The 18,962-nt window shown below is 53.4% G+C and overlaps 1 non-coding gene across 1 annotated transcript; it reads left to right on the forward strand.

The window, feature by feature from the left end:
• Positions 1 to 17,854: 17,854 nt before the first annotated feature.
• On the forward strand, positions 17,855 to 17,987 carry LOC123459115. Its single transcript, XR_006636029.1, has one exon. It is a non-coding gene; the product is annotated as a small nucleolar RNA SNORA70 (small nucleolar RNA).
• Positions 17,988 to 18,962: the final 975 nt, after the last annotated feature.

Genomic DNA, 18,962 nt, shown 5'->3' on the forward strand with positions numbered 1-18,962 from the left:
CTCTGTACTTTCCTCTTCTCTGTAAATCTCTTTTCATATTTCTTCCAGGCCCACTAAATGGGCTCTCAGACCATGTGGGTATGCCATTTTTTTCTTCCCTTGGTTTTATACTTTCCTAACTAAATATAATAATGAAACCATTATCTCTCTCAGTTTGGTTTGCCCAGTTATTCGGTTTAATACAAACACAAACCCAGGGTTTAGGGTTCAAGGACTTTTCTGCACTCCCCACAGATCCTCTATCACCATGTGGAAGCAGGTTGGCCGGGCAGACTGGGGGGACAGCGCTGGTCCTGGCCCAGGTACACTCTGGGTACTGTGCCCCAAGATGATGCTCAGGTGTCCTGGCTGTGGGTACCTTCTTTAGAGTTCAGTGCTCTATCGGAATCTCACGACGCTGTCTGCGAGCCTTAGAGTTCTGCAGCTGCCTCCTGTGTGGAGCGCCAGCTGTGAATAACCCTTTCCACCTCCTGTGGTCTCCCAGATCCATGTCTTCAATGCAGAGTTTTGATAGGCCTCCCATCACAGCCTGAAAACTGCATCAGAGCAGCAAAGGGGACAACTTCAGGGCCTCGCTCGTTTTCCACGTCCCAGGGTCATTGCTCTCTGCGGCCTTGATGTCTAAAGGTTCAAAACCACTGTCTTATGTATTCTGCCAATTTTTAGTTACTGCGAGTGAGGAAATCATTCCTATCCCTCATCTTCTACTGGCCCAGCCTCCCTCGTTCCTGGGGAGGCTTCCTGTCCTCCACAAAAATCTCAGATACCTACCCTACCTGTGGCCAACCCCGGGGTGAGGAGCTCACTGTTATCACTTCAACTGAACTGGGGCCTTAGTGTGGCTCAGAGGACGGTGCAGAGAGGAGACAGGATGGAGAGGATTGGGGTGCTCAAGAGTGGGCAGACAGTGTCCATGCCACTAAACTCTTCATGCCATCTAGATTCTTCTATGGTGGTGGTGGTGGTGGTGGTGTGTGTGTGTGTTTCAGATATGTGTATATGCAACCATAGGAAGGAGATAAGAGTATTCGTTGATAGTCTGATCTGAAACAGGGCTGATAATGCTAGAACTGCTCAGATTGCATGTCCAAGGCCCCATCCCTTGCCTGGTCCTTGACTTCTCCACTAAAGCCCCATAGTATTGCTTTGTAGCTTTGCCCTGATCCCAAGGGCAGGTCACGCGTGTACCATTTGGGAATCCAGCAGGAGGGACAAACCTTGATCTTTCACAGACCTGTTGCTCACCACGATTACGTTCTTCACTGAGCTTGCTTCCTGTGTCTGGCAGGGACGTGTCACTGATGTCTGCTCCTCTCCCACTCTGGGCCACTGCAGAGAGGAGAGAGCCCACCACGATGGCACTGTGGGCGCCTGGAACACAAAGGCCACTGCATGCCCTGCTGAACTGGTTCCCACAGCAGGTGCCTGTGGTCTCTTAGGCGGAGAACGCAGATGCCTGCGGGTGTGGACAGCCCTGCAGCTGACTGGGCCAGCCAGAGCGTGGCTTTGGTTCTCACCTGGCCTATGTCCAGGTACCCAGGCCCAAGACCTGCACTCTGCTTGCAATTTCCTCCTGGGCCGGAGCACTAGTGTCGCCCAAAGGCTCCATCCCACAGGAGATAGGTTAGAATATCATCCTCTGGGCTTGGTCTCTCTCACACGGGCTTCCTGGTGTCTCATCATGAGGCAGAAATCAACTGAGACAGCTGATGAGGTCTTGCTGCTGCTTGCCCTCTGACATCCCCAACACTGCCTGTGTAGTCTCTAGCCTGAGACTCCCTCTCTGGAGAGCCTGCGCCCACAGCCTAGTTCAGCTGGGGACCCTCAGGGACTTGGTTCTAACACTCGCAAGTCCCGCTTGCCTAGACCCTGCCCTGCCCTTGCTGCTGTCTCTCAGCTCAGCAGCCTGTGAGGCTGTGAGGAGACCTGCTTACTGCAGTTTTGGGAAAGTCACCCCAGGCTTCCAGCCCCACATCCTCTGGGCTTGCATTCCAGCAAGATCTGCTGCTGATGCCTGGGAGAGCCGCCCGTGTCCTGCCCAGAACTGCATGGCTGGGGCAGGAGGGTGAGCCCGGGTTAGGGGGCTTTGGCATGATCAGCAGTCCCTCTGGCTGGCTGTGAGTGTGGCATTCAGGCCAGGGCAGGTGACACCTGTGAGGATCCAAGTGAGACAGGAGAATGGTTAGAAGCGCCCCAGTGCCTGGTGTCTCCTTCCTTGCAGGCTCTGTTTAATTGTTAATTAACACACCCTAATTTTACCAGTGTAAGAGACGCGATGTGATGTTTGATGAGCACAAGGATCACAGCAAGGTAGTTAGCACATCCGTCACCCTGGACATGTGTCATTTCTTTGTGGTGAGACGTCACATCTTCTCTACCAGCTATTTTGAAATGGGCGTTACTGCTAACCGTGGCCCTCCCCCTCCATAGAGCCCTGTGCTCCTTTCTGCCTGCCGAACCTCTGACTGGCTCCTGGTTCTCCTTGCCCAGTGCCATCAACCTCTGGCCAGTGCTATTCTGCTTCGACGTCTGTGATATTAACATGTTTAGCACCCACCTATGTGTAGGGTCACTCAGGGCGTGTCTTTCCGTGTCCAGCTTATTTCATCACTTAATATAATGTCCTCCCAAATGACAGGATTTTATTTTTTTAATGGCTGAACAGCATTCCATTGTGTATACACACCACATTTTCTTTATCCATTCATCTGCTGATGGACACTTGGTGGGCAGTCCCACTTCTGGGTATTGACCCATAGGAAACATAGGCAGTATATCAGAGACGTTTCTACTCTGTTCATTGTACAACCACCACGCACAATAGCTGAGATCAGACTTTCTGTCTTAGGATTGAACCAGTAAGGCTTCTGGAGGGATGTGGAGTTGGGAGGGAGAGGAGACCAGAGCCTGAGATCAGTGGCCCCGAGGCAGGGCTGAGACCACCCAGGACTGCAGCTTGAGATGAGCCAGCAGTGGTCTTTTGAACACACTGAATTGATCAAGTTTGTCCAGAGAGTGCCTGAGGCCTGAGGCTCCCTGTGTGGACTCTGATGTGGGTCTTGGGCTGGCTCCCAGCTGCTTTGTGGGTGCATGTGAGGAAAGAGAGGCTGCAATCAATGCCAGGGGCCACCAAAGTTGACCAGGTTGGTAGTGGCCTGGGTTTCTGACAGTGGCCTCTTTCTCATGGAAAGGGGACACTGCATGCTTGTCACTGGGACTGTGAGGCCCCAGCCAGCACTCACATAAGCCAAGACCTCTTTATAAACTAGCCTTTGGCCGTCAACCAGCTCTGTGCATGGATGAGGGGGCGTTGGGATACGTATGGTTGGTAGGCACTGGCAAAATGGGACAACATTCTCAGACCATCAGGCTGGACTTGGACCTGGCCGCTGTATAGCAGCTCCCCTGGCTCTCAGGTGACGGGGTGGGTACCAAGCACCCACGGCCATGTTCTGCAGACCCTGCCCTACTGTTTTCAGGGCTGCCTGAGACCCCACAGCTCAACTTCCGTCCATCAGCTCACGCTCACCTTCAGCTTCCTCTTCTGTCTGTCTGCCTCTGGTGTGGCATTTCTCAGTGGGATGCAAGTCCTGTCCCCCAGGGTCGCCTAGTTCTACCTTGTGGACCTGTCCTGCCTCGTCATTGCGTCTTATTTCTCAGAGTCCCACTGAGGAAGACAGCCTCATGTCACTGAGATGAGCCTCCCATCCAGGCACAGCTGTGGAGGAAAGGATTTATTGAAGATAGAGGGGAAGTTGCAGAATGGCAGATGAAGCTGGCCCGCTTTCACACAAGCAGAGAGAAAAGCGCAAACCAAAAGCCAGAATCTATACTACCACTATAAGTAGGCACACTTAGGAGCCTCATGCAGAACTTAGGCGCTCTGCATATCTTTAGACTGGAATTCCAGATCTGCCCCCAAATATAACTTAAGGCGGACCCTAGGATCTGCCCACAGTGACCCCTCCTCTAGCCAGGTGGTTGCAGATCTAAAGGACAAACTTTAATAACATCCTGAATATATTGGGGACCATCTACTTAAACTACCACAGCCATCCTTCACCCATCTGCAAATTCTCCAGAAGGATCAGGAATATTTGTCTTCCATGCTGGGCAGCAGAAAACCATCTTGGAGCTTCCCACATGGTGCCTGGCCAATCCTCGACGCTAAGGCTGGAACTCCACCAAAGGTGAGGGCGCTAAGCCACAGGGTGCAGAGGAGCCACTGGGCAGCTGGAGGCGCTGCTGCCTTTGCCAGGCACTCTGGCCATGGGAAGGCCACCTCTATGGGTGAAATCCATGCTGCCCACCTGGCTGCTCTGGCCACATCTGGTTGTGTTGGCAGCTGGACTCCCGCCCTTGGCTAGATGGGGGACTTGCTGAGCAGACACAAACCTGTCCGTAGCTCCGCCTGCGGCCCCTGCCCTGCTTCTCTATGAAGGTATGTGCCTGGCCTGCATCACCCAGTGAGGATAGACAGAGATCCCAGGCCCAGAGGGCAGGGTGTGGAGGTTCCTGGCCTAGGCACAGTGCTGAGGGTGGAGAAAGGGAGATGAACTTGGTCTCAGGGGCTTTGCCTGCCCCTCGAAGGAGAAAAGCTTCTTTCCATGTGTTCTGCCCCTGGACCCTGGCCCATCACTGTGGGAAATGGGAGGCTTCGCCTCTGGCTTTGAGCTGGGTTAGTAGTGAGTGTCCTTCATGGCCCGTTCTAGCAAGAGGCCCACCTTCCATACTGCTTCCTGGGTCTAAGCCTGGACACTCACTCAACAAACATGAACTGAGTTTCTACTGTGTTCTCCAGCAGATGAGCCTCAGGGCCTTGAGTCTCAGCAGACAGACAGACAACATGCAACGTGGTTTCACAGTGACCAAGGTGCAGCCTAATGAGGAGCAGGTGATAGCTGGTGGCAAGTTTGTTAACAGTCTTGAGGGCACTGGAGTGGAAGTGTGGGGAGCAAAGGAGCCACTGAAAGGATTCTGTGGGTGCCTGCTGCCCTCACCTGTGTGGCTTACGACCTGCTGGCCTCTTGGGGGCCCATGGTCCATCAGTCCCTTAGTTGACAGGGAACTGTATTCTAGGCTTGACAACCAGCCCTGGGGCCCAAGATGACTGATTAAGAGGGGGCAAGCTACCCACCATCTTTCCTCAGCTGCAAACTGGAGACTTTTTTTGAGATGGGGTCTCAATCTATATCAGGCTGACCTGGAACTCACTCTGTGTTCAAGGCTGGCCTCAAACTCACAACAATCCTCCTATCTCTGCCTCCCAAGTGCTGGCATTAAAGGCGTGTGCCACCCCACCTGGCTTAACCCGGAGACGTTTGGGGTGAGCTGTCTGAGGGGTTGTCCCTTCCCATCACCAGGAAGTGCTCACAGCTCATGGCTCCTGCGTCACATGGCCAAGCCTCTGTACCCAGGCTCCAGTACCTCATTGTGCCAGACTTGGAGTCTTCGAGGGGGCTCAGCCACACTTCAGGTATACCCCACTCCCTGCAGCCAGAAGCAGACGGTGCCTACCTGAAACAGACGGCTGGTCTGGAGCAGTTGGCATAGCTTCTGAGAGGCTGATGGGGGTGGCCAAGGACTTTGGCCTCGCTCTTGTTGTGTGGCACCTCGAGCAGGTAGCAGCGCAGCCAGGGGCCTCACTCCTGTCACTCTTGTCAGCTCAAGCTCTGCCCCCAGGCCGGGCCATGGCCCTGTGCCTTCTTGAGATGGAGCACAGGGGAGTAATTGTCATGTCAAGCCCCAGGCTTCTGACAGCCACCAGCAGCCACATGTAGGCTGGCCTTTCTAGAGCATTGTTCCTCATTTCCTCGTGGTGACTGGGATCTGGAGGACGGTGACTTGGCAGCTGGGACCTACTGCCACTCCTGGGTGTGGGGGTGGCAGCGGATGGTACTCCTGGAAACGGGGAGTGAGAGCTGCTGATCTTTCGCTGTCTCTGTTTCAGGAGCATTAGCCTGTCTGTGTGGGAGGCTACAGACTCAGTTTACTGCACTGGAGGGTGTGTGGACCAAGCACTGTGAATGTCGGCCTCCTGCACCGGGTATGTGAACCCTGGCCACCACTCGGCTGGGCTGCAGAGAGGCAGGCCTGGTAGAGGGTCTGAAGGATAGGCCAGGACCTCGGCTGGGCCCAGATGGGACACAGCCTGGCAGCATTAGGACTGGCATGTGGGGTGGTATGGAGTGCTTCCATCTTCAGTCTCATCAACATCTTGCCCCGATTGAAGGCTAGGTTGATATTAGAGGCTGATCCTCATGAAAGAGGGGAGGAGCTGAGGCACAGTGATCTCAGGGGAACACACACCTCAGCACAGCTGGGGGCAGACAGCTCTGGGCAGCAGGAGGCTGGTGTCTGCCTTGAAGAAACAAAGGTGAGAGATGATTCGAGGGAGGACAGGATGTCAGAAGGGCTATGTATTATTTACTCCCTGTCTTCTGGATGGTTCTGTATATCTGCTGGCACACCCTTTCATGATATAGAGGTCCTAGAGCACCTGCCCAGCACCCAGGGGCCTGCAGCCCCCCACCCAACTACTTCTGGTATCTGCCATGTTTCCATTCCATGCCCCATACTGGTCCCGCTCCTGCCTGGTGGGCTTTTTCCTCACTTGGGCCTTTGGAGGCGCTGTATCTCTCACACCCTCGTGCCATGGCTCCGATTTCCTTCTTAAAAAGAATCAGTTTCCAGGAAGTCTCTTCTCTGTGCGGCTCTAATGCAAGTTCCTGTGTCCTGGGCACACAGACCCACCAGAGGCTCCTGAGGGCTGTCTGCTTGGGCACTGCCAGGGGACTCACGTGCACTGGCAGCATGAGTGCTGTCAGCGGGGAGAGAGCCTTTGCTGCTGCTCCTGACCTGGGTGCCGGCTTGACCTTGGCTCCATCTAGCCTCCAACTGGTCTACCTGGTGAACCCTCCTGCTCTGGGGCTGTGTGTTGCATTTGCCCCGTGGCTTTGCAGGGCCCCTCTCAGCCACACCTCCCGCAGCACGGAGGGACAGCCATGTCTCCATAGTGAGGGTTCTGTCTCCTCTGCCCCCTTGTCCACATCCCAGCTGATCGTAGCTCTCCCAGGGGTCCAGGATCGTACTGTGGGCAGGCTGTGAACGAGGTGTGTCTGGATGTGAACAGTTATGCTGACCCATGTGGCAGAGCTGGGGTGGGCTCAGAGGGGTCCAAGGGCCCATGTACATATTTGATTGGAGCTCAGAGCTCAAAACCAGACCTGTCCTGGTGGGCCAGGCCTGGGGTTGGGGCTGATACTGCAAGTGGTGGTGTAGCATTAGTGCATGGTTGGCGTAGGCATGGAGGGTGGTGTAGCATTAGTGCACCAGCTCAGGCAGGAAGCGCTCAGCTGTTTCCAGCCCTGGAAATGGGTAACCGGGAGAAGGCAAGTGTCTCAAGCTGAGGTGTCCTGGACCACAGGTGGCCATATATGGAGGAGGTGGCCCTGCTGAGTGAAGGGGCCAATGAACAAGTCGAGGGACCCACCCGTGCTCTGCGCGTGCTCAGAAGGAAGCTGAAACAGAAGGGACACTGGGTGTGGCATCAAGGACTGTCTGGAGGGAGGCAGCAGCAGGAGCCAGGTTTCAAAGAACAGAGAGATTGATTGCAGGCCATTGTGAAAGAGCCTCGTCCGTGCTGCACACAGTAACCACATGGGCATACACGGAGGTGTGTACCCATAGGCACACACAAGCACATTTGTGCAAGCAAGAACACACAGGCAAACATGCACAGAGGCGTGCACCCATAAACATTTGCACGATGACATGCTTGTTCACTCACATGTGCACAGACACCCATGAGGGCTTGCAACATGGTGGCACTTTGAATGGCACAGTCACGTCCATGCTGGAAGCCATCTATGAGGCCCTGGGCATGGCAGCCCTCCATGGGGGACAGCTGATGGATGCTTGCTTTAGTCGTGTCCTGCCAGCAGAGTGCCAGCTCAGGTCACAGTGGCAGCTGCCAACCTCAACTTTTCCTTTTGCTTAATTGAGGTCCAGGCTGGGTCAGGACTCCCCGCCCCCTGGGGGCAAGGGGTCTGTGGCAGCATGCTTGTGAACTGCTCCTGAGAGGGGGCCTGGCCACCAGGTGAGGACTCTCTGCTCTGCTGAAATCATATGCCTGACATGTTCTCACAAGCTGGGGTGGGGGGTTCATCACAGATCACTCTACCAGCAGAACATGGCCTCTGACACAGCCCCTAGCTGCTTCTGAGAAAGCCAGGTGCAATGCCCCAGCCTATCCCTGAACCAGGATGGCCACTGCTCACTCATCAAAGCCACACCCCAGCTCCCATTTCAGTGGCAGTGGTTTAACAGGCTCGGGAGGCTTAAGGGGAGGGAAGAGAATGAGTGCCCTGAGCCAGGACTGAGTTGGGAGGGAGGCTACTGCACAGGTGCCAAGTACCAAGTTCCACCTGACTACTTGCTGGGGGGCCATGCCCGAAAGGCCAGCAGGTTTCAGATGGTCGAGGACAGGCTAAGACCCAGACAGAGACAGGAAGAGAAGAAGTACTGCCCCTAGTAACATGATCTTACAGCAAGGGTTTCTGCCTGGACCAGTCCCTATAGGACCTCTACTGCTGGGAGCTTATAGGTAACCAGGCAAGAGGGGCCTCTGAGCCACACCCCGGGCTGCCGTGTGTCCCGAGTCTCTCAGTGATTCTGGACTGTAGCTGAGCCCACTGGGCAGGAAGGGTACATGGAGAGCCAGAGGAGGGCACATGTGACCAGGAAGGTTGGAATCGGTTGGGACCCAGCCCTTTCAGGTGGCCCTGGTACTTGTCTTCCCAGGGACTGAGTTGCTGTAGCCTATGGGGTCATGGTGAGAGTCGAGCCCAGTGCAGAGGAGGAACCAGTTAGCCCACAATGCATACTCAGTATTTGGGGTGTCAAGCTAGATGTATGGGCTTGGAGCAACCCAACAGCCCTCCCCTTTCATTGTCTCCCTGTGCATCAGGAACACTCTGGGTCCTGTATGCAACTCCATACTCCAGAAGCAGTGGATAACGCCATTAATGTCACCACCCTCAGGCTGTGAGGTAATCGCCTTGCCAGGCTGGCTCTAGCAGAAGTGCTGTGAGACCAGGTTTGCCCAGGTGTCAGGGCTGAGGCCCAGGCTCATCTGCAACCTCAGTCAGGCTGCCTCAGCTTTCTGGCCACAGATTGCTAAGTCATTACATAGACAAGACTGGAGCTTATGCACTGAATGTTTGTGACTCCCTGAGTTGAAATGATGAAGTCCCAAGGTGGCTGCATTTGGAGATCTAGGGCCTCTAAGGAGGTAAGCAGGTGAAATGAGGTCCTTGGGTGGGACCCTCATCTCATACAAGAATATCCCTATTTTATTGGTCTTTCAAGGTAGGGTCTCACTTTAGCTCAGGTTGACCTGGATTCTACTATGTATTCTCAGAATGGTCTTGAACTCATGGTGATCCTCCTACCTCTGCCTCCTGAGTGCTGGGATTAAAGGGGTTTGCCACCATACCAGGCTTCTATTTTATTTTTAAAATATTTTATTTATTTATTTTAGAGAGAGAGACAGTGTGGGGTGCATGCCAGGTTCTCTAGCCACTGAAAATGAACTCCAGATGCATGCGTCACTTTATGTGGGTACTGGGGAGTTGAACTCAAGTTGTTAGGCTTTGCAGGCAAGCACCTTAGTCACTGAGTCATCTCTCCAGACTGGAGATTATCCTTTGAGAAGATGCTTGCAGCACTCCTGCCCACCATTCAGCAGGAGGAATGACTGAGGCTCAATGAGGATACAAGAGGGGGGCTCTTCCTCCAGATCCAGGAGTGACTGGACTACAGTCCTTTCAGATTTCAAGGACCAGGACAAAGAAATGTACACTATTTAAGCAGCTCATCTGTGGTGCTATGTTAAGGCAGCCAAGTGACTTCTCAGAGAGGAGGGTATGTTTCTAGAACTATTCCCTTTCCTGGTACCTGGCTCCAGAGCCTGAGGTAGCAAGGCCATGGGAGAGCTTCCTTGGGGAAGGAACTTCCACTTGTGTGTGTGTGAGCATGTGTGTGTGGTGTGCGTGGGCCAGTAGGTGTAATGGCCTAGAACCAGCCTGAGCATTGTTCCCTACTTAGGAGGATGGAGTCAGAGCCTCCAGGAAAATCCCCACCTCTAGAACCCCAACAGTGGCGGGAAGGATGTGGGAGAGGAGAGGTCTGAGTGGGTTCAGTATGGCAGGTGGCAACTAACACTGGACCATGGCAAGGCAGGCAGGACTTAGGGTGGGTGGGTCTCAACATGACCATGGAGAAGTCTAGGGCAACAAGCCAGGGCTCTGGAGGGTGCCACTATGGTCTCTGGGGGGTTGGGGCTCCTGAGTATTTCTGGTGACATGGTGCCTACAAGCATGGGTGTCAGAGTGGGGAGAGACTGGGGAACACCACTTCCAACACCATCAGCAACAGAGGCAGACACGGGACACTTGTCCATGCTGGGCGCCAACTATTAATCTTCATCTAGTGACATCTTTGTGCACTGTCAGATTCCTTCTCTGTCTGAGCCCACATCCTGGGGTACCTCTCAGCCCCAAGGAGACCCTCTGAATAGGACTCTCTTTCTTTCACAGAACCTACCTCACTGAGCCCTTCATGCTAGAGGCCAAGCTGACCCCAGGGCTGGCTGCCCCCCTCCTACAGAGGAAGAGACTCCACAGGCCAGATTCAGAGCCTGTGGGGGGGGTGTGTGGAGGGGAGTACATCCCCAGGCATGTTGGGGCCGAGCATCAGGACATGTGTGAGCTCCAGAGGAGGCCCTAGACGTGGGCTGCCAGCTGGCAAGCAAGCACACACCCAGCGCAGTGAGCGGCAGCTGCTGGCCACCCGGAGAGCTGGCAGAGCTGGGCTTGTGCTGGGCGCCTCGACCACTGACCACGTATGTCTCGTCAGACAGATACAAGCTCAGTGCCAAAGCCCTCCAGTGACATTGAGGCAGCTTAGGGTGCCTGGCTCCCAAAAGTAAAAACGTCCTCGGGCCTGTCCTTGCAGTCTCTGCTAGAGTCAGAGGAGGAGCTGCTTCTGCTCTCTTGTCTAAAGAAGTTCCATAGATCTGTTTTTCTATAAACAACTTGAGTCCCTCTCTGGGAAGGTGTTCCCCTTTCCTAAAATTAAGGTTTGTTTGCTTATTTACTTATTTTTGAGGCAAGCCCAACAGACTGGCCTTCTTTTTATGAGAGAGAAGTGGCTCACCAGGTCCTCCAGCCACATTAACCAAACTCTAGATGCATGTGCTGCTTTCTGTGCATTTGCAACCTTGTGCACTTGCATCACCTTGTGCATCTGGCTTAGGTGGGACCTGGAGAGTCAAACACGGGTCCTTAGGTTTTATAGGCAAGCACCTTAACCACTAAGCAATCTCTCCAGCCTTAAAATTAAAGTTTAAATCTGATCTTGGAACTGTGGCTGCTTAAGTTCAGCTCTAAACTTGGCGTCCTGGCTGGCCTCTTCCTGAGCCAGCCCCTGAGGCCACCAGTCAGCTGTCTCTCAGACTCACCTGAATCTCAGGTAAAGCCCACACAATAAAATTATAAATAGATGCTTACCAGGTGGGCAAGCCTCCTTTGGGCTTTTCACCTCTCCTGAACTTCCAGTGTCTGCTGTGGTAAGTGCCCCTCACCTCGTCACTTGCTGGGCTGAGATATGGGGAAGGACCCTGTTCCCACATGGGCTCCGTACCCCTCCTTCCAGCCACCTGGCAGGAGCTCTCTGCATTTTCCTCTCTTAATCTAGTAAAGTCTCTCTAAACCTTACCTTCTGGTCTGTGGATTTTAATTCTTTAAATTCATAAGACAAGAATCTGGGGTACCCTACATTTGTCAATGCACTGGCATCTTGGCAAAGAACCCCTAAATTCCCATTTCAAAGAGGGAGGCAGCTGGTAGAGTGTTAACTACCTCCCAGGAGGCTGGCAAGATAGTGTCCCTGGCTCATAGCAGCTGGGACAGCTCTACCGTGAGGTCCTGTCTGTCCTTGTTTACGTGGGGACATATGTGGCTGTGGGGGTTGGGCTCTGTGGCTGCCACAGAGGCAGCAGGTGGTGTGTATATGGGGGGAGTTGCTGGAGATCAGAGGCTGGGATTCTGAAGAATGCATGTGGGGGGTGGAGAAGGGATAGAGATGGGGGCTTTCTGAAGAGCCTTGAATGCGGGGACGCTGGATGTGTGAGGAGGTGCTGGAGTGCCTGAATCGTCCAAGTGGTCTTTGGCAGCAGAGACCCCCTGACCCCCTTCACCCCTGTGCCAGCCCTCCCACCCCTTGGTTTCTGGAAAGTCATGTGGAGCCTAGCTGCGCTCAGATCCTATGGGGGCAATTCTCCTCCCCTGAGGGCTTCATGGACACTAGTCCTTGAATCCCGAGCCAATCCCTTTCCTGCCTGACATACAAATAGTTGACTAGCATAGGCACAGCCTCACCCCAGTGAGTCACCCAGCTTTTGAGAGGCTGGAAGTGCTCTGGGAGCCCCACAACCCCTGTCCTTCTTACAGATGAGCAAACAGGCACTGAGAGGCCAGACTGCTGCTCCAGGCCTCCATCATCAAAGCTGCAAAGCCCGGCAGGCTTTCACTTCGTGCCGAGAGCATACAGCTCCGGTGTTGTCAGCGGAACCTGGAGCGGCCCGTGTGGACATGGGCCCCTCCCTTTGCTTATTCAAAGCTCCCAGACTCCTCCCACAGTTCAGTGCTGTGGCTGGGGAGAAGCTGGGAAGTCCCTTAAGCCGATCTTCCTCAGTGAGGGAGGGACTGGCTTGGACAGCGTCACAGAATCCATCAGGTCATAAGGACCCAGGCTGTCGTCCCTGGCCTGTGTATTGATGCTGTGCCGCCCCCGGGATGGTCCAAAGAGACAGCCCTTCACTGGGTGGCAAAGCAGAAAGGGATGGTGCAGAGCAGGGCAGACGGGGGTGCTGGCATCCGCCTTTCTTTCAGGATCAGCCATGGGGCAATGACACGGGGTAATGCACCTCAACTTCTGTCTAAACCTGCTCCTGACTGTGTCCACCCCAAACCCCAGAGCAGGAACAGGTGTTGGGTATGTGAAAGACAGAACTGGAGCTTATTGGGGAGGCTGTGAAGCACCCCTGCAGGGAGAGTGCAGAGGGAACTGGGGCGCTTGTTGCTGGGAAGGTGCGCGAAGTCATGTCTCCAGAGGAAGCAGGAGTGGCTGTGTAGCCAGTTATGGCACTCACCCTTGACCAACCCTGGAGCAGCTGTCCTCCTGCCAGCCTCGGTGTCCCATCCAGTGGGGGCTGGGGGGTGAAGAGGCATCTCAGGCCATGGGAGTCCTCTGAGGAATGCAGGGACCTGGGGAGACTGGCACCTGCTTGACCTCAGCTCTACAGGCAGTGGCTCTCGGCCTTGGAGTGGAGAGAGACTGTCAGGCCCATGGGGCAGGGTGCAGTGGCTTGTGCTGTGGTCACCATGAGGCCATCATGGCAGGAGTGAGGCTAGATAAGGAGGGCCTCTGCAGGGCGGGCCCTGGGGTGGGCAGAAGGAAGTAGAGCTGACATAAGATAGGACTCAGGCTGGCGTTGACTGTGGGTCTATGAGGGTCCTTGCAAGTTGTAGTTTGGGTCTCCAATGAGGCTGAGCCTTGCCCACGAGGGGAGAGAGAATGATCTGGGCTCTGGCACCAGCTGGGATGGGAGCAATTAATTCTGGTTGGGAGGCAGCCGCTCTGCTGGCTGTACCTGGTGGCTCGCCTTGCTGGAATGCGCCTCTAATCGGCTTAGATATTTATGCAAATCTGGGTACGGGATGCCCTGATTGGCTTACTGGAATTGTCCGGCCACCAGCCCTCATTTTCTCTCAGTTTCTTGGCTCTAAGCACAGTTCCCTGATGAGATCCCTCAGCCAGGACGAGGATTTTAAACACAATTAGGACCACAGCCAAAGGGGATTGCTGTAGGACAAAGTGCCCAGGCCAGGCCCCCGGCGCACCTGCAGGGGAATGTGAGGGCTGCCCTGGGGTGAGGCAGAGTGGGGGAGGCAAGTGGACGGTGCAGAGGAGCAGGCGTAGCCCTGGCTCCAAGCACGCTGACCTCTGCCCTTGCTCCGTGCTGGGCTCTGATGCCAGAATCCCCCTGACAGGCTGAGAGCCGCCCACCCTCCTGCTGCCCCAACCCTACTTAAACAGTGAGTCTTGGCTCTGGATCCACTGTGTCCTGATCCTGGTCATGTATTGAGCCCTGAGCCTAGTCACTCATAGCTCTGGACCCTGGTCATAGTGAACTGTGACCCACTGCAGACTGAGCCTGGGTCTTACCAGCAGACCTGGAATTGGCTGCAGCTGAAGGTCGAGCCTTCTGCCTGGTCTTATGTTGGGCTCTGGTTAAGGCTTCAGGCTGAGCCCTGGACCCGTCACAGCCAGGGTCCCTGTCCCACCCCATGGAAGCCACATCCTGGCATGAACATTCTGTGGCCCTTGGCTTGGTAACCACGTCATTGCAGCCATATTTGCTCACACTGTTTAAGAGGCTGAGTCTTGGTGTCCCTGGGCATAGCAGCTGCTGCATTGTTGTGCATTCTGTCTGTCTACCCAAGTGGACAGTTAGCTGGGAGGCAGACCCCATGTCCAGTTGCTGCCAAGTGTCTGAGTCCTTTCTGTAGAACATTACACAGGCAGCTTATGAACAACGGAAGCTGGCTGCTCATCCTGCTGCAGCCTGACAGCCTGGTCTGGGCCTCAGATGTGGTGTCTGGTGAGAGATGCTTCCCGGGTTGAGATGTTGCCTTCTTTATTTTGTACTCACCTGGTGGAGGGCAGGAGAGGAAGAGGTGTCTGGGACCTAAATAAGCACTCTTATCCCATCACAAAGGTCCCATCCCTCATGGTCTCATCACCAAAGATCCTGTCTCCTGACACTTGACTCCATGTGGTGGTTTGAATGTAAAATGCCTCCTCTAGACTCCTGGGTTTGGCTCTGTGACCTGCACTGGAGGCTGTGTTAGAGAAGGCTGTGCACTGGGACCTCCCGAGGGGGCGGTGCGGGGGCCGCCTTGACACTTGTAGCCCAGCCCTTCCTGGTGCTCTGTGTGTGTCTGCCCCTGCTGGTGCCCAGCTCCCTGCTCCTCTGCACTTTCCCCACCATTATGAAACCTCTCTGGAACTGTGACCCTCCCCCGTGTCCTCAGCATGGGCATTTTGTCCCAGCAACGAGAAAGTAAGTGATGCACACCGTCACTGGGGTTTCCGATGTAGATGCTGGGAAGTGCACGCCCACATCAGACCACGGCGCTGGCCCGCAAGGACATCTTCTCATCGCTAGTGGATAATTTGGGAAAAGTGTCAGTTAACAAATACATGAACACGGGCAGAAAATGCATCTGAGAGTGTCCGGCAGGGAAGAACCTGTCTGCCACTTTTCTACCCTGTACACTGAAGTGGAGGAGGGAGACTGGGACCAATTCCCATCCTCAACCATCTGCCAGGTCCCATCTGCCCAACTGGTGCTCCTCTTGCCCACCCTGTCCTACAGTGCCGGTGACTCCCCAGCACAATGCCAGGAAGGTGAAATGCTGATGCCCAGGATAACTGATGAGGTCCTCAAACAAAGTACGAAAAATAATTACTTTTCCTTTTCTTTCCTTGCTGTAGAAATTCCACTAGGTATGTGCACACATTTACCACCCAGAGCCAGTAAAGTGCTGCACACAGACTGCAGTGCCCTAAGCTGGGCTCCCTGGAGCAGACCCCAGACGAGAGCTCCCGTGACTGGGCTAGACTAGGAAGCTTCCCCAGGACTGAGGCTGAGAAGGCAGGAGCCTGAAGGGGAGAGAGCAATGAGGTTCTAGGATGCCACCAGCCACCAGCTTACAGACACCAGGGGCATATCATCATGGACACTAGACCAGCCTACTGACATCTTTGGGGCAGTAGGGAGCTTGTCCCGGGTTGTTCCATCATAGGCCCTGGCTGTGCATTGATGGACTTTCATTCACGAGGTAGCCAAGAGCTGCTGAGAGAAGGAGGCGTGATCTTCAGTCCCTTTCAGCTCTGGTAAGGACTGCAACCTAAGTGTGATAGCCAGCAGAGGCACTGGGGTGTGTGCATAGGGAGAGCACCTCTTGCTGTGAGAAAGATGGCAGTGGAACCTGAGGGTGTGCACCAAGCATGGCACAGTGGACCACAGTGGGCATCCACAGTTGGCTTCTACTACCACAGGTATGTAATGCTCAGCTCCGCACGGTGTTCACTCAACACCACCTCCCTGCCTACGCACATGGACCTTCTCCCCTTGGAGCCATGATCCCGAGGCCCCGGACAGGCTGCTGCCAGATATCAGGGGTTAGGCATGGAGGAAAGGACAGGGGAGAGACATCAGAGGCCCAGGGACCCCTGCAGTTGGCTGTGTCACCTACATGACCTGTGACCTTGGAGCATCGTCAACACATGTGCCACACCATCTCTTCTGTATACGGGGTGCCTGTGTCCAATTGGGGTCTCACCTTCTTGGAATCTTTATGCATGTTAGATTGTCAGTGGCTCATCTCCAAGCCACATGTCATGCCAGGGAGCTTGCTTCCCACCAGGGGAACCTACTGCTGGACACACCTCAGAATGATCAGGCCACAGCAGCCAGAGCCAGCCTTATAGGGCCACTGGCTTGGGTCCTGATCTTTGTTGCCAGGTGAATGTGACACAGTGGCCATTCCTGCCCTTACCTCTTGGACAGGTGTATAAGGGTTTCCTTGGGGCTAACAAGTGGCCAGTCATGGGATCACTGGCAACAAGGGCGGTGGCCCCACTGCCTTCCACTTCCTGCCCTGGCACTCTGTGAGGGTGACCTATTTATGTTCACTCACAGCCTATCTCTTGCATCCACGTGGTAGACGGCAAGGTTGTAGTGACTGGATGAGCACATGGATGAACAAATGATTCGTCTGCTTCCAGCAGCAGTGTCCAGTGTTCTTATCTGATGAACTGTGTGACTCCATGAGAGCCTGTGCTGCATGGTCGGTGGGGAATCTGAAGGCAGACTTCCTGTTACCTCCATGTAAGACAAATAGGCATTTACTAAGCTGTATCAGGAGACCACTTACCTCTTGGTGAATGTGTGTGGTGGTTAATACTGATTGTGTACTTGACAAGATCTAGGATCAAATCAAAGAGAAATCTCTAGGCATGTCTGTGAGAGCATTTCTAGACTAGAGTACCTGATGTGGCAGGAGTCATGCTAAGTGTGGGCTACACCATTCCATGGGCTGGCTCTGCATTGGATAAAGAGGAGAGAGAGCAAACTGAGTGTGAACATACATTACTTCTACTTCCTGACTGAATTGTGTGTGACCAGTTGCTTCTTGCCTTCTCCACCAAGATGTATTCTTTCTGACTATAAGTTGAAATAAAATTTGCTTCTCTTAAGCTGGGAACTAGTTTGCAGAAGGAATGTGGAAGAGCTTAGGAGACCAGAATGCCAAGAAAAACATGGAGAGTAGAGGCCCGGATTATGAGGTTTCAGAGAGGAATAAGGACTCTATTGGATACCAGGCTAGAGACCATTCCTACTAAGTTCCAGCAAAGAATCTGTCTGCATTCTGGCCATGTCTTGAGAACTCCAATGAGGCTGGATTCAAAAGTAATTGACTGCTTTGTGGTAGGAAATCTCAAGACAGGATAATTGATAGGATAACATTTGGCTGCATCATGTTTATTGTCACTGCTCTTGCCCAGGACTAGAGTGAGAGGGCAAAAAGTGAATCAGAGAGACATAAAAATTGTGCAGTAGGAGAAAGAAAAGTATAGTGAGTGAATTTAAAGTTACACACATGACAGGTCCCAAAGCAGCTTTAACCTTTAATGAGATTAGTGACATTAAAGAGAAACCTCTATGAAACCAATTAAGACAACCAGTTTCCTCCCCTCATGAGGGTTTTGTGTACAATGGCTGCAAAAGCAGCCTCTTTGGTAGTATAGTGTCCTGTTATTTGTACAGGATGTCCTAAGGGACCTTGAACACAGCTTTTTGGTGGCTTTCTTTATTTCTTTCCTTCCTTCCTTCTTTCTTTCTTTTGTGTTTTTGAGGTAGGGTCTTGCTCTAGCCCAGGCTAACTTGGAATTCACTATGTAGTCTCAGGGTGGGCTTGAACTCATGGCGATCCTCCTAAGTGGATCTGCCTCCCAAGTGCTGGGATTAAAGATGTGCACCACGACACTCAGCAGGTATCCATGTTTGTAATCTATGGTATCCCCAATCTGGGCTTCAGATAGGCATGTGGGGGTACCTTTGGGAAGCCCCAGTGCACAGTGGCCAGGGTTCATATTGGCCAAATCATCAAATCCATCCATATCAAGCTTCAAAATAAATAGCAAGTTCATTTCATGGCCTTCAGAAGACCCACATCTCTAAGAAGTGGGGCTTCACCACGTTCAGTGCAGATAAATTTGAAGACATGGTAGTTGAGAAATGACACATGCTCCATAGCTGGGGAGTCAAATATATTCTCCCTTATCGTCCCCTGGACAAGTGATGGGCTTTGAGCTTGTGAGGACTTACACTGCTGAATACCCTACCGATCATGTTCACTAATAAATCTCACATACTATCCAAAGACAATAGGGGGGAAACTCTTGTTCTATGCTGGACAACAGGAAAGGTGCCTTGAGGGCAAAACCTACTCTCTGAAGGCTCTGTCTTGAGAAAATGTATATTCATTTGAAAGGACAGAACCTGAACTGAGGAGAATCTTACCAAAGGGCCTTTCTTGTGGTCAGTTTCATGTTACTGTGATAAACAACCAACCAGAAACAGCCACTAGGAAGAAGGGGTTTACTATAGGCCTACAAAGTCCAGGGGAATACCATCAGTGTCAGAAGAAGCCATCTCACTTTCATAGATTTAGGGAGAGGGGCGACAAAAGCCAGAGCCACAAAACCTCCACAGCTCCCACTCCTCTCCACACACCTTAGGGCTAGACTGAAGATCCACACCAAACATA

The sequence above is a fragment of the Jaculus jaculus genome, chromosome 2, assembly GCF_020740685.1.
Source record: "Jaculus jaculus isolate mJacJac1 chromosome 2, mJacJac1.mat.Y.cur, whole genome shotgun sequence".
In the NCBI taxonomy this organism is placed as follows: domain Eukaryota; kingdom Metazoa; phylum Chordata; class Mammalia; order Rodentia; family Dipodidae; genus Jaculus; species Jaculus jaculus.